At 34.0% G+C, this 6,453-nt stretch overlaps 1 long non-coding RNA gene across 2 annotated transcripts; it reads right to left on the bottom strand.

Annotated features, from left to right (window-relative positions):
* Positions 1-186: 186 nt before the first annotated feature.
* Positions 187-1,220, bottom strand: LOC109586382 (uncharacterized). 2 transcript variants are annotated; one of them, XR_002186996.1, is made up of 5 exons: positions 1,191-1,220; positions 1,050-1,114; positions 884-1,002; positions 269-303; positions 187-222 (listed from the first exon to the last, which is right to left on the bottom strand). It is a non-coding gene; the product is annotated as an uncharacterized LOC109586382 (long non-coding RNA). The 2 variants fall into 2 exon arrangements; XR_002186995.1 differs by lacking the exons at positions 187-222; positions 269-303 and having other exon boundaries at positions 972-1,002; positions 1,050-1,220.
* Positions 1,221-6,453: the final 5,233 nt, after the last annotated feature.

Genomic DNA, 6,453 nt, shown 5'->3' with positions numbered 1-6,453 from the left:
AGGTAACTGATTTAATATAGTTCTAATTAAAGCACAACCACACATTAATAATAATAATAATAAATTATATTCTCTTACTTAGTAAGAACAATAGAGACAGCATCATTAAGAACTGATTCTCCAAAGACTAACATGTTAAGTGTTGGGTCTACATGAAGGGCATGGAATATGGCCAGTGTAGCTACTGGATCAACTGCTGATATCAACGAACCAAAAGTGAAACTGAAAGAGAATATAATGTATAATAATGTATTGTATATTAATGTACCTTTGGATGAGGTCCAGCTTATATATGACACCCATCTAATAATAATAATAATAATAATAATAATAATAATAATAATAATAATAATAATAATAATAATAATAATAATAATAATAATAATAATAATAATAATAATAATAATAATAATAATAATAATAATAATAATAATAATAATAATAATAATAATAATAATAATAATAATAATGTACATCAATATGTATCAGGAAATGTGATAAAAATTTGGGATGATTTTGGAGCAATTTTTTGGAAAAAACCATGGGCTATAGCCTTGGGTATTTTTCAGATTTTGGGCATTTTCTTAAAATGGTCATAACTTGAAAAATTGAAGTCAAAATCAGTTCAAACTTTCTACACAGCATAAGGACATCAATACGTATCAGAAAATGTAATAAAAATTGGGGTGATTTCGCCTTGGGTATTTTTCAAAAAATGGCTAATTTTAAAATGGCTACAACTCAGAAATTTTAAAATAGAATCAGTTCAATTTTATTCATTAGTTCACAAATAATTGGAAGATAAGTATCATTAAAAAAAAATACCTTTTCCATTAAAACACTAATAAATATTACGCAATCATTAGTGGGTGTGGTTTCTCACTTGAAGTTAAGTACAGTGGGTGCCAGGGACACTCCCACCCATTCACACGAGGAACGGCAGTTGATATCAAGTCATGTGACCTATCACGTGATCCTCCCTGTACTGACATCATCCAATACCTATAGAATGAGACTCACTCTAGACCACACCTTTATTTATCAGTTACCATGCCAACTGATTCAATACGAGTATATACGGTGCTGATACACTAATACACAGACTATAAAGTACCTAAAGGACAATATAAGATCAATAACTGATTGAAAAGATAATAATTATAAAGAAAAACTACCACAAACTATGTTACCTCAAATCTCTAAAGTAATCAGGAGGTGTGGCTAGTTAGGTTTGTGGGTGGAGCTTGTAGTTAATGAGCCACGCCCTCTTTGCAACTGCAGCATAATTTTGTACCTCTGGCTTGTACTTTTGACTGTATCTTTTCATTTCTTTATCTTACAACAGTTGATCATTAACAGTGATAGAGGTAAGTATATTATAGTTCATTTTAATTATACTTTACTAATAATTACAAGATGATTGATGTCTCTCAATGGAGAGCAAGTATTGGACTGTGGAACTACTGTCAAGCTGCCTCCAGTAGACCAGCTAATGGCCGCCACTCTCACTCATTCAAAGCTGCAGTAGACAGCAAGTCAGGCAGTACTACATCAGGAGAGAAGACATCTAAACTGCCAGCAGCTCTATCTCTTATTGTTTCTCTTCTTTTATCTTTATTAAGATATATGAAGCTCAATTTTATTCCTCCAACTGGTAAACAAACTAACAGTATATAATATTATCATACAGTGTATTTACAATAGGTATAATTACTGTTACTGTTATGATCCACTGCCTCCAGTCATTAGTCTTGTTTATAGCTACTATTGGGAGTAGCTCTGACCTTATCTACTATTTAGTTTTACTTCTCCTCCTCCTCTTATCAGGAGATGTTGAACTCAATCCTGGTCCTATGATTGATGATCAACCTGATATTTTCCTATTGCTTCAATGGCTTGAACCACTTGTTGACTGGCAATCATTTGGTCTTCTCTTACCTGGAATAACACAACATGAAATTTCAGTAATAGAACAAGTGGATACTGAACATCAAAAACTAGCTTTATTTACGAAATGGTTGAACACAGATCCTACAGCAACATGGAGAGATGTACTCAATGCATTGACTAAAAGAGAAGAGATCAATTTATTACAAACTATTAATGATCAGTTACAAGTACATCAATGTACAGGAGGTATGATCATGTATTTATATATTAATAATTATATTAAATGTATAATAGGTAATACTGATGCTCCTACTAGTACTGTACCAGTAGTATCTACTGTATCATCATCAGTTTCTGTAATTAATAAACCTGTTACTAGTACTACATCAGGTAAACATACACTTAATACAACACTCATTAACTGATACACTACTGCAGGTAATCCAAAGGATATATTAAGGACTCATTCTGTTAAACTCACTGATGCTATTACTACTAACCTTTACAGAGTAACTGATGCACTGTATGCTGAAGAACTGATACCAATGGATACTAAAGAGAATATACAAACAGTAACAGGAATACCTGATTATGGGAAATCAAGTCAATTAGTATCTGTGAAACAACGACATTTGGAATCCTCTCTTAATCCAGAGCAGTATCTTATTGATATATGTCATGTATTAATAAACCAACAACATCCTACACTAACAAATATTGCTACCTCTATATTATACCAGTTAGGTGAGTGAGTGTGTGTACATTATCAGTGATCAATATAGTCATTATATCTCAATACATTAGGTCAGTCTATACCTGATAATGTCAGTTCACATACTGTACTACCATCACCAGTTGATGATATATCCAATACACCAGTTACTAATATAAGAGGTAATAAATTATTTAATGTGTATACATTGTTTTTATGTATCTTGATCAATAGGTCAGTCTGATGTAGCTAAACCCATTAATTCAATACCTGATGATGTTCAAGGATATGTTGACAATATGAGACAACACTACAAACACCAACCTATTGTAGCTACAGACTGGCCACCAAGAATTGGAAAAGATTTCTTTGGAAGACTAGCACTAGTAGAAAAACAAGACTCCACCACACAAGCAGAATCAGCTTGGCATCTGCTAAGAGGACAAGTTGATAAAACAGTTAAACTAACTGAAAACAAAGAGATAAGTGTTGAAGATGTCCTCAAACCCACAGATAGTTCTCTGTCTCTCAGAGTAGTAATAGATGGTCCTCCTGGTATTGGGAAGACCACACTCTGTCGTAAACTGTTAAATATGTGGTCTAATGGACCACTTGTACACCAACAGTATGAGTTGGTACTTTACTGTCCTTTAAGGAATAGCAAGATAGCTACAGCTACTACACTAGCTGACCTGTTTGTGTACAAATATCATGAAGTTCCGATGGTAGCTGAATGGTTTGAGAAGAGGAATGGAGAAGGATTACTGATAATCTTTGATGGCTGGGATGAACTAAGTGAACAACTCAGACTGTCTTCATTAGCTGCTAGTATCATTCATAGAAAGCAGTTAAACAAATGTTCAGTAATTGGTTACCTCTCGTAGCTACGCCTCCTCTTCACTTTTAGAAATCATGTCTAATCTCAGTAGACATGTTCAGGTCATTGGGTTTTCTAAGGAAGAAATATCAACAGTAATTATACAAACACTTCAAAAAGATACAAAATTAGCAAAAGAACTCATTAATAGGAAAAAAGAAGATGATGAAAATGGCAAACCTTTCACAACAACTCAAAGCAGTGAGGACTCACAGCTAGCAGTGAAACTCATTAATGATCTTGAAGTACGAAATGATGTCCAATCATTGTGTTATGTACCACTAGTCTGTTCCATGGTCATCTTAGTTTATTGTAAGGAAGGAGGACACTTACCAACAACACTCACTCAACTCTATGAGAACTTTATCCTACAAACTATCAGAAGACATGTTAAAAGACATGACATTAACCCACATACTTTAGGTAGTCTTTCTTCATTACCATCACAATTCGCTAAACCTTTACAAGAGATGTGTCAATTAGCTTATACTAACCTGGCTAATACAAGAATGACATTCTCTTCACATCAACTACAGTCACTGAGTGAGGCAGTCAAGGAAGACTATCTTGGATTGATGACAAAATTCAAAGAATATGATGAGGAGAAGTATCAGTTCCTTCACTTGAGTATACAGGAATTTCTAGCTGCATGGTGGATAGCTAAGCATGAGAAGAGAGAGGAAGTGTTTAAGGATCACTTTGATGATGATCACTTTCGAATGTGTCTGAGGTTTGTAGCAGGTCTAACTCACCTTGAACATGAGAGCTATCAACAGTATTTTAATAAACAACAACTTGACTTACAGTGTAAGAGGAAACGATTGTTTGGATTTGAGACTTGTCATCTCTCTTACTTCTATCAGAATCCTGAGATTAAACGATTTTATCATATTAAATCTCAGGCTGATGATTTTGACAATGTTCCCACTCATCTTGTTCAACTCCTGTATGAATCACAGAACACAACATTATGTCAAGTATTAGCACAATCCATCAACAACCACTCACTGTGTCTGGATAGAGTATCATTATCAATATCATTGTTTGACTGGTTGTGTCTCAGTTATTGTATAAACAATTCCAACACAACATGGAATCACTTGCACCTGGGGATTGTATCTAACCAGTCACTTTCAGTCTTCACTGCTGGACTAACCAATAACTCACTACAGACCCAGTGTAAGAGACTGGAGGTAGTGTTGGGTCGACCCACTGATGAATTAATACACAAATTATTACAACCATCACTTCTATACAATATTCAGGAGTGCGACTGTGGATTATATTATGGCCAATGCGTTCCCTGTCTTGTATTGTTACAGTTCCTCAATCTTCCTCAATTGAAGATACTGCACTTAAAAATGGACCATCATACTATACCAACAGTTGACAATACATACTACATAGACAAGTGCACTGAACTTGAGAAATGTATAGAAATGCATTCAACACTACAAGAAATGAAGATTGAGTATAATGAAGAGAATGAAATAACAAGTACCATTATCAGTGTCATTAGAGGAGTAACAAGAAATAAAACAATAACATCATTAACAATACATGTAAATTTTGCTCCTCCTCCTCCTCTACCTGATGGAGTAATAGAGCAGTTACTAAAGGACAACAACACATTACAAGCTCTTTCACTGGACATGCGGCCTGATGAACTCCTACCATCATCACTGAATATAGTAGAGGTGAACACACCACTGACTGCTCTAGAGATAGGAGGATGGAGTAGTGAACTAATGACATCATCACTCCTTCCACATATTAAAGGATTACACTGTCTGATACTACATGATCCATACCCACCACATCTTCTATTTCTCTCTCATCCCAGTCTACGTACACTTACTTTACCACTAGACACAGCTGAAAGTGCTATTGAACTATTTACTATTCTACAAACCAATACTACACTTAAAGCTCTGAGTGTAGAGATACAGGAGGAGAGAGTATATACCAGCAGTATGGGTACTAGTCTACAAGACATGCTAACACAAAACCAAACACTGAAATACCTTGAGATTAATGATGACATTCCCAGTTCATTCCTGTCCTTCCTAACAACTGGTCTCAGACACAACACCAGTCTACAGCGGTTGAGTGTATCCATTCCACTGAATGAAGAGATAAGAACTTTTATTAATGTCATCTCTCAAAAGAACAATCTCACAGAACTTAAAGTGAACTTCAAACCAGATCAGTCATACAGTAACTGTAGTGAGGAAGAGAAGAAACAAATAATGACACCATTGTTTTATGAACAGGTACTACCTGCTGTTACTAAGATGTTACAGTCACATACAGCCATCAAACTACTGAGGATAGAGTGTAGAGATGTTAATAAAGAGTCATCTCAACCTAACTGGATGGAACTAGTACAACATTTATATGAAACTATCTTCATCCATCCATCACTTGAATATATTGAGATTAATACTGAATACATTTCTCTTCTGGTGGATACTCTTAAAGATCAAAAGAAGACATTGATTGATAGACATAGAAAAGAACAACCACACAAACCACTACCAATAGTGAGACTTTATTAAATCACTTGTAATGCATGATTTAGATTTAATTTTTTTGTTAAACTCGTCTTTATAGTTTGTAGTACCACCCACAGTCATTGGGGTAAACCAATTCCGATTACTGTAGGTGGGACAGTCTGAGACTAATTACCTCAAAAATAAAGTGGCTACTTTTGCAAGTAGTTCTTGAATCATAAATAATTATTAGTAATAAAATTAAATTAATTGTGTGATTTAAAGATGAATTCAAACTGACTGGACAAGAATAATACAATAATCTCAAAATAATGAAAATAATAACAAAAATTATAATAATGATGATTAAGAACACGGTACCTTGTACTAAATAACAATGAAAGAGAGAGAGAGAAGTGAACACAGAAGACATTAAATAATACAATAATAATAATAATAATAATAATAATAATAATAATAAT

The sequence above is a fragment of the Amphimedon queenslandica genome, unplaced genomic scaffold (assembly GCF_000090795.2).
Source record: "Amphimedon queenslandica unplaced genomic scaffold, v1.1 AMPQUscaffold_12887, whole genome shotgun sequence".
Lineage (NCBI taxonomy): Eukaryota > Metazoa > Porifera > Demospongiae > Haplosclerida > Niphatidae > Amphimedon > Amphimedon queenslandica.
This window is presented reverse-complemented; position numbering and strand designations above follow the sequence as displayed.